Source organism: Triticum urartu, chromosome 3 (assembly GCF_003073215.2).
Source record: "Triticum urartu cultivar G1812 chromosome 3, Tu2.1, whole genome shotgun sequence".
NCBI lineage: Eukaryota > Viridiplantae > Streptophyta > Magnoliopsida > Poales > Poaceae > Triticum > Triticum urartu.
In genome coordinates this window covers 276201747-276211605 of record NC_053024.1, presented here as the reverse complement: position 1 = coordinate 276211605, position 9859 = coordinate 276201747, and the positions used below count along the sequence as shown (strand labels likewise).

At 42.7% G+C, this 9859-nt stretch overlaps 1 long non-coding RNA gene across 1 annotated transcript; it reads left to right on the top strand.

Annotated features, from left to right (window-relative positions):
- The first annotated feature begins 315 nt into the window (after positions 1-315).
- LOC125543811 lies at positions 316-2505 on the top strand. Its single transcript, XR_007298800.1, has 3 exons — positions 316-536; positions 1701-1777; positions 2213-2505. It is a non-coding gene; the product is annotated as an uncharacterized LOC125543811 (long non-coding RNA).
- Positions 2506-9859: the final 7354 nt, after the last annotated feature.

The following is a 9859-nucleotide window of genomic DNA, read 5'->3' as shown; positions in this document are numbered from 1 at the left end:
ATAGTGGCAGTGGGGAGGATCCAATTCACGAGGATGTAGAGCCAGGCAGCATTGATCCCCTTCTAAAAGAAAAAGAAGCGTGATGCGGATGCTTTTAGACAATTCATAGCTGATGATAGCGGGGAGCTTTATCCAGGGTGCACACAACCTTCTTAAAGCTACGTTTTGTTGTTAGGTTACTCCATATCAAATCTCTTGGAGGTTGGTTTCATAAAAGTTCTGACATGATGCTAGAGTTGCTAAAAGAGGCCTTCCCAACAGCTACATGCTTACCTACTTGACATATAATGTGCCATTAATTTTCTTTTCGGGAAAAAGAATGGAACAAGAAAGATACTAAGACAATGTTGAAGAACGAGAGGAAGAATGGAACAAGAAAGAGACTAAGACAATGTTCAAGAACGAGAGGAAGAGAGGCTAGCGAGAATTAGAACAACAAACGGCGAGGATTTTGAATGGTTTGGCCGCCTTACATTTTCAAATATAAATGAAGAATTTGGAGCCCAGCTAGTCAGCAACAAACTAAAAGGAAGAAGGTGATATACCATGCCATTAATTTTCTTTTCAGTTCCCATGATTTGGCTGTTTTAAGTGGTGGAATGATAATGTATTATGTTTGTTTGTTGAACATCGGGAATAGCTTTGCAAATAACAAACTTCAGTACAAAGATGTCAAAGTTTTGATATAAACTGTACTAACTTATAATTGCAGATTATAATTATAGTGAACTAGATAGGCGCTCAGATGCTAGTGGTCCGCGGTGACATTTTAAGCTCTTGTTTATTGTCTTTAAGGCCAGTGTGTAGCAGCCAGCAAAATTAGCTCTACTTCTTGGTGTGAATTTATGATGGTTATTTAGTTTATTTTATTTTTACACTGCATCGTGCTATGTTTCATGAGCATAAACATGATATGCTTTGCATGTAGTTTTGGGGAAAAAAAGGAAGCATCTCATGTGTAAATTTCGTTTGACCTTGCATTTTACTGCTTACTATTTACTATACATCCAGAATTGTACTTGGAAGTGTCATTATAGTTCTTTAGAAGTGGGCTTTTGTGTCCATCAGCCATGATTTTGTAGAGATGTCAGTTGAATAAATATGATTCTTTGATCTCACAAGGATAATGATTAACTTCTGTATATATAGATACTCCTACAGCATGTATAAAAAAGATAATGTGAGTCATTTCTCATAATTGGATCCTCTTTCTTTCATGTACATGAATTATTTCAGCTTATTTGTTTGTAGAAAGCCTTGGTTTTATTTTCTAGGCTAATTCAACTTGTGCGAGATGTAGGAAAGTGAACCAATAAAAATTGTTTATTGAACCAAATGTTTATAGTGTTTCACTGGATTAAATCTGTGGGCTTGTCACTAATCGGATACCATTTAGGGGACCTTAATTTCTCCAGCTAGTTTCCCTCTTATTTTGTGTAGTACATGTAGAGAGCTTAGAATGAAAAGCAAGCTCAAATACAAGCTAATTTAATTCACTGGCTAGTACAGTAACTTAGCGCATGCAACCTGCTTATACCAATTTGCTTATTGCAGTAACTTATATCACTCTATTTCCCGATCCTGCTTGAAGCTGCAGCTGTAACTTTGCATATGCGCTTGTTCAATACAGTAGCTTCAAAATGCACTTGTGTAATATTTAGTGTGTGATTGTGGCCTCGTGCTTGTGTTTCCAAATGCAGAAGACAATCAAATGGTCATCAATTCTGTTCGCTTTACTTCGGTACAGGAATAGCCTCACTTCTGCTATACAAGATAGGTACACCTACTAATTACTGTTGATATTTGTTAATATCTGTACAGACTTTGCACACTATATTTGGATGAGAAGTAAGAGAAGCTTGCTACTGTCAAGATGATAAAAAATGGACATGTTCTCTACTAAAGTAGAGATTACTCTAGAGATGTTACTAGTTGCTCTATGTTTCAGAACATATACGGCTGTTGTATGTGGTTGTTGTCACATCTTCCTGTTTATAGACTTTGCACATTACATTTTGATGAGAAGATAAGCTTGCTACTGTTAAGATGATAAAAAATGGACACGTTCTCTACTATAGTAGAGATTAGTCTAGATATGTTATTGGTTGCTCTATATTTCAGAAAATATGCGGCTGTTGTATGTGATTGTTGTAACATCTTCCTTAAGTTCTGAATGCTGTTGTTGTTTGTAACATCTTACGATCTATGGCAGCTGCAGATTTCCCAAAGGTGCACAAGTTCACTAAGGTTTGGAAGATTTTCAAGCTGATGAAGATTTGAAAGACCTACAATGTCCTGCGTCTTGTTTGTTGAACCTAGACATTTGCTCTGCTCATTTTGGTGGTGGTTTGGCTGTGTGGCACACATCTAGAAGCATATGTACATCATTTGTGGCACTACTTTAGTTTGGTTGTGGGGTAAACATATATATGTACTCCTTTCGTGGCACAACCTCTATATATATTGTCGTTATGTTTATCAAATCAAGTTTAAGGTTTTCGATGAGGCCTATATGTTACATTGATTGAAGTGCGTGTATAAATTGTGTGATATGTCTTGATTGTCTGGACATATATAATGGATGGATATTACATAATAGGGATGCCTAGAACATTTCACTAGTGAAATTAACATGTTGGCATGATATCTGCCAGGTAAACATGCTTGTGCTGGCAGCTTAACTGCCGGTAATTGTAGTTTCACATGCCTAGACCAATCTGCCGGGAGAAAATTAACTACCAGCAAATACAAGGGTCAGGGTAGAAAAACTGCCGGGATAAGTTTATCTGCCGGGAGAAGTAATCCCCGCCAGCCGTTCTCGTGGCAGTTCTATCTGTCGGGAGAACCACTGTCCCAGCAGTTTGTCTGCCCTTTAAAGAGTCTTCTCCCGGCAGTTTTTCTGGCCTTACATCAGTGTTGTGGTGTAGTGGATGCCCTAAGGGCTGTATATATGGAGGAGAGAGGGGGAATTTCGTGGCCCTTGGAGGAGGGGTCCGAAACCAACCCTAACTCTTGTTTCCCCACACATACGGACTCTAAAAACAGCCTATACTTAAGTATTTCGAAAATACATGGGCCTGGCCCAATAATAAGGTGATGTAGCACCTAGAATAGCCTCTGGACGAAATTTATGAAGTGACATCTTGTATATTTCGTCCAAGGCTTCATGCACTCCTTATGGTGGCTTCAAAGTCCTGAAATCATCACTTGTAACTCTGTTCTTTATCCCCTTGCGCATGCCATCATCTCCATGCTTGAACTTTCTCCAAGGTTCATCTTTCTTGTCCAAGCTAGGCCCTTCATTTGTAAGCAAAACAAATGTATGCAATTTAGGCAGCATCATATTCTCATGAGCATTAGAATCGTTACCAAGAAATGAAAGTACCTGATAATTCAATTGGCGTGCACGAGCTCTAGTAATTGGTCCAGTATGTATTGCAGCAGGGGCTGTGGGTGTAACAATGGTATTGATGTCCTCATCATCCTCCCCTTCTTGAAATGAAGTCGTCCTCGACGAAAGCTCATCTTCCTCACCCAAATAAGGCTTCAAATCTGCAATGTTAAAAGTGGGACTAACCCCAAAATCTGCAGGCAGCTCAAGTTTATATGCATTATCATTTATTTTCTCTAACACCTTAAAAGGACCATCAGCACGTGGCAAATTAGGAAATCTATCCTTACGCAAATGTAACCAAACAAGATCTCCAGGTACAAACACAACATGTTTTCTACCCTTATCTCCAGCAGGTTTATATTTAGCATTCATACGCTCAATGTTTTCCTTAGTTAACTCATGCATTTTTAAAATCAATTCAGCATGTTCTTTAGCATCAAAATTAACCTTCTCCGAAGATGGAAGAGGCAACAAATCAATAGGTGCACGAGGTAGGAAACCATACATAATTTCAAAAGGGCACATCTTAGTAGTAGAATGGAATGAACGATTATAAGCAAATTCAATATGAGGCAAGCATTCTTCCCACATTTTCTTATTATTCTTCAAAACATCCCTAAGCATAGTAGACAATGTTTTGTTGACTACTTCAGTTTGTCCATCAGTTTGGGGGTGACAAGTAGTACTAAAAAGCAGTTTAGTCCCCAACTTAGCCCATAAACATCTCCAAAAGTGGCTAAGAAATTTAGTATCACGATCTGAAACAATAGTATTTGGCACACCATGCAAGCGAATAATTTCACGAAAGAACAAATCAGCAACATTAACAGCATCATCGCTTTTATGACATGGTATAAAATGTGCCATTTTCGAGAACCTATCCACGACAACAAATATGCTATCCCTCCCCTTCTTTGTTCGAGGTAAACCTAAAACAAAGTCCATAGATATATCCTCCCAAGGAACACTAGGTACAGGCAAAGGCATATATAAACCATGAGGATTGAGTCGTGACTTAGCTTTTTGACATGTAGTGCAATGGGAGAAGTGCATAGCTTTGGGTTCAATCTTATGGTGCTCAATCCCAATGACAGAAAGGGAAACGACACGTATTGTATTGTTGCCATCAAGGATAAAAAGATGGGGTTTATATCATATTGCTTGAGTTTATCCCTCTACATCATGTCATCTTGCCTAATGCATTACTCCGTTCTTATGAACTTAATAATCTAGATGCATGTTGGATAGCAGTCGATGTGTGGAGTAATAGCAGTAGATGTAGAGTCGTTTCGGTCTAATTGTCATGGACGTTGTCGTGGAATTGTCACGGCAGATGTCCTTAGTGTCGGGACTTAGTCGCGAGGCCAACGCATCTATGTGGTAGCTTGAGAGGGGTTGAGCGGAATCGAGAGACGCAACACAACACAAGGGTTTAGACAGCTTCGGGCCCAGGGAAACATCATCCGGTAACAACCCTACATGTTGTTTGAGGCTAGATCTCATTATCATCACGAGGGAGTCGTCGTAACCCGGCTCTCCTCTAGTTGTGTCTAGCCCTAGAGATTGTTTCTTGCTTGTCCCCCTTTGAGGAGCCCTGCCCCTCCTTATATATGTTGAAGGGGCAGGTTACATGTGGAGTCCAACTCGGACTTTAACTTAAACTATTTTGACTTCCCTTCCTGGGCTTCTTAACGTCTGCCGGTTTAACATTGTCTGCCGGTTTAACATTGTCTGCTGGTTTAACATTGTCTGCCAGTTTAACATTGTCTGCCTTGACTCTCTGTCTTAACTCTCCGCCGGTTTACCATCCGCCAGTTTACCAAGTCCCAGCCGGTTTACAACTCCAACCGGGTCATACCGTGGGGTATATCTCTGACACTAGCCCCTAGTTTAATTTGGATTTATCCATGTTAAACTGATCTTGATTATCCTTAAGTCCTTGTCACTTCCTTTTTCTATAAAATCCGAGTCAATAGACCAGCTTCATAATCAATTTGCTGACATCAGTTTGTCATAGAGAAATATTGTGAAGAATAACTCTTTTGACTTCAGCTCCCAATGCTTAACAAAAATATTGGCCTTTGAAATACTCATTTGATCTTCAGCCGGTTTAAGAATGTAGAACTTTGCCGGTTTAAGACTTGAACTTGCCGGTTTATCATTGCCGGTTTACAAATATTGATGGCACCAGGTCCTAATTGTAGTTAACATGAAGCTTGAAAATATACCTCTTATATGCCTATCACTTGTAGCCCCCAAGTCTTAAGAAGGTAGCATAGCAACAGCTTAAGACTTGCTTCAATATGAATATCACAATCTTGAAGAAATCCAGGTTGTTCATCAATCACTAGTCAGAATTTAGTATTCTACATATGTAGCCCCCAAGTGCCGGGTTGTCATGCTTGCAGCAACCTGGTACTTGAAATTGCCTTATTCTCATAAAAACTTCTGCCAGTGTATCCCCCAAGGGCTGGGTCATTATGCAATAATGAGCAGGGACTTTGTAAATATAATCTTGTAAACTTTGATCATCAATGTGTAGCCCCCAAGGGTCGGCTCAGTAAGATAATATTGAGTTGGGACTTTGATATATTCTTCATTGAAAATAACATCATATGATGTAACCCCCATCATGGGGCTTGAATTCACGTCCACAAGGTTAAGAGCCTTGTGCTTTACCAACTGAGCAGTGGGCCCTTCAATGTAATGGATAAAAAGCTTTGTACCATAAATTGTTGACAGAGGCAATTGGTAGCCCCCAAGGGCCGGCTCATTACCATGTGATGAGTCGGGTCTTCAATAAGGTGAGCAAAAAAATGACTTTGCATTAGCCCCCATGTGTCATGGTGCATGCTTGCAGCGACATGAGACTTGTGTATTTAATGTAATTTCAACTGAAATAATGTAGCCCCCAAGTGCCGGGTCGTAAGCCTGCAGCAACTCGGGACTATTCCTTCAATTGTAGAATAAATCATATCTATTGATAATATGATAGTCATTTGCGCTAAAGCGACTTTGAAAACCTTAATCATAATACTGGTTATTAATAACCATAATAAAAATCCAGCCATGTTGGCTATTTGAATAATATACCCAATGATTTATAAGCGCAAAATTCCAATGGCGCAATCCAAATATATACTGGCGACTTATAGTCCAAAGCCAGGCCGGGTCAATAAACATCGGATTATAAGTGATTATGTACTGACAACTTGTAGTTGAAAGTCGAGCCGGGTTAATGAACACCGGGTTAATTTGATGACTGATAGTCATGCCGGGTCAGTGGACACCGGTTCAACATAAAATTTATCAAAAGAGAAAAATCTTGACAAAGGAAAATAAAGCCGTGTAGTCGAGGCTTTTCAAGGGCTACCAGGCCCAAATTCGAGGCTTTTCATGGGCTGCCAGGCCGCTGAGTTAAACCATTTGACAAAGGCTTTTAAGATGGGCCTCCAACTAACTAATCGTCGTTTTAAGTTTGACAAGTTCAGGGTCTCAATGAGAGTAACTGTCAAACGTTCGGCGGGTCATGCCAGGATTACGTGGATAGGAGTGGCTTACTTGATGAAGGCAGGTTAACCCGGGGTTTTAGGTGAATACACCAGGCTTCCAATCCGTGGGTCGATACCCAATTACAAGGGTCCTTTCAAGCTCTTTGTTACTTTACACAAAGAGCCCCCAAGTAACTTTGTGAGCTGTGCTCAATGGGTGCCTATGTTTGAGCTGTGCATAGCAACAATACTCTCTTTGGCCCCTTGGGTGTGAAGCTCCTGATCTTTGTTGTGGCGTAATGGACAGAACTTCTGCTTTCTCAGCTGAAGCCCCCATGTAATCAATAATATGATAAGCCAATAAGGCGGGATACCCATGTTTGAACCATACATCATGGCAACAGGTCCTCTTCGGCAACTTTTAACTTTTTGCAAGAGATAAATTCTTCTTGAACCGGGATTTTAAACCAGATATTGAGAGCATCAAAGCTTTGTGGGAGACAACCATCCCATGAACCGTATTTTTAAACCGGAATCCTTCTTTTTAAGCCGGAAATTTTCTGACGGCCTTTAAATTTGCACCAATATGGTGTGTCCTCCGGAACCGGGTTATCATTCCCTCCAATGACCCGGAGTTCCCAAGTCATGTCATTGTAGCCCCCAAGTCTCAAGATGACTCGAGGAGTTGGCTTGAGATTCTCCATATTTAACTTTGATATAAACCGGTATGAGTCATTCAACATCTTAGTGATATAACTTGCCCTGCACTGCAGAACTTGCAAGCCAGAGTAATTGCTCTTTTAAAGAAAGCAATAAAAATATACTGGATGGATCTCACCTGATGTATTTATGATCCTTAGCGGTGTTCGTTAGTCAACCCAGCGCGTTGAATAGGCCGGACCGCAGGGCAGACAGTAAAACGACCGCAGCATCAGAGGCGGCACAGATAGATGGGTCAGCCGCGGTGTGGTAAGCCGGCGTAGACAAGCAAGTTGTCCTCCGCGTTGTAAACCGGTGCGGACACATGACCCGCCACAAGGGCAGATGAGCGAGTCGTTCGTGGTGTTGTAAGGCGGCGCGGACGGACGAGTCGGCCATGACATTGTAAGCCGGTGCGGGAGTCCGTTGAGTAAGGACGACCACTTGTGCCAAATAATGTCGGCACGCTTCCATCTCCGTGGTATAATGCCATTTTGTAATGAATAATTGTCATGCGTCAAGAAATATCACATGCCCAAGTAATTGTTCACACAAAAATATGTGCTATGAAAATAATCCGGACGGATATCACCTGATGTTTTTTGTTCGGACAACGGATGATCCGTTCATCACGACAGAGGCGGCTGAGGCAGACCGGTGGCTCAACATAGCCCCGGCGGCTCAACCTGGTAGAGGCGGCCCAACGCGGCCCGGCGGCTCATTGTAACCCGTGTCAGGAGCGGCGGTTTGCGCACGTTCGTTCCTCGGGCAATATGACACAAACAAACGCTGGTACAGAATGTTGCTAACTCGTGCCCCATATCCGCGGTATAAACACAGTTGTCCTACGTACAAAACACACAGCAGGGCAGAGTAGTTGTTTGTCCAAAGAAATCATCATGTACTTAGCAAGAAATATATAGGACAAATATCACCTGATTTATTTAGGCGAAAGCTCCGTACGCAGACCTTGTTTCCAAGTTCCCTTGGCCATTAAAATATTCGGCCCTTGTTGTTTTGTACTCAGCCAAATTCCTTGGTCCTCTGCTCCTTGCTGGTGTCCACACCCGTAGGCTATCCCGAATAGAGGTAATAGTTGTACTGATGCTGGACTAGTACTGATAGCAATCTGACCAAGTGATTCCTTCTTGGTAGCGTAAAAGGCCCCTTCAAAACCTTCGAATCCAAATTTGATCACCAGCTCTTTAACGACCATGCACTGATGCTGCAGGCTGAATTGTTGCTCTTTGTTTTAAACAGCAGCGGGCGTGACGGCGCGAGGCAGGATCTGCTCCGGTAATGGAGGCGAGTCTGGCTGTGGAAATTTCACTGGCAAAGGGAAAAACTGCCACGACGGCTAAGACCTGCCGGCCACGGCAGAGGTGCAGCAGAAAGGCGCCGGGGGCGAGCCGGCGACAGCAGCCCAGAGGTGAGTGGAGACCGCGGAGACCGTGGAGGCGAACGGCATGGCAGGAGGCTTAACGGGTCGCCGAAGGCGGCGCAGGGCGTAGCGGACCATGGCGAATAGGCTGCTCAGCCCAGAGGAAAAGGGAGATCGCGGCGACTCAAGGGTGCGGGTCCGGCCCAGAACAGAGGTGTACTGGCAAAGCACAGCAGCAGCAGAAACGATCCGACGCGGCTCAGAGACGACCGCGGCAGAGGTGGTGAGGCGAGTACAGTGGCGGCTCGAAGCGAGCAGAGGCAACCCATGGCGGTGCTGCCGACGGTTTTGCAGGCGAGCGGGCCATGACAGAGGCGGCTCATGCCATAACAGCAGGTTGAGGTGTGACAGTTCAAGACGGACGCGACGGCGGTCGACGGAGGTGGGAAGGTGCCTGCGAAACGCAGCCGCAGCACAACAGCAGCAGAGCCCGTGCCCATCTCCGCTTTTGAGTCGTCGCCGGTTCGAGGAGTCCACGTTCGTGCTTCCTTCTCGTAGTGGCTCCCTCTTTTTTTCAACTTTGACTTTTCTTCGATTTAGATCTTGCAAGCAGATCGAACGTGGCTCTGGCCATTGAGAGAATAATCATCCAGCCTAATATTTTTACTTGATACTCCCTCCGTTCCTTAATATAGGGTGTATAGTTTTTGGCACGGAAATTAAAGAATGCATGTGGAGGGAAAATTTCACAATCTTTAGGCGAGAATACACCTGACTAATTGACATGAGAAAATAGAGGAGCTTTCCTAATATAAGGAAAAGTAATCAAATCCCTAAAAACATGATCCAGACGAGTGGTGCATCGCAAAACACCTTATATTTTGGAATTTTTTT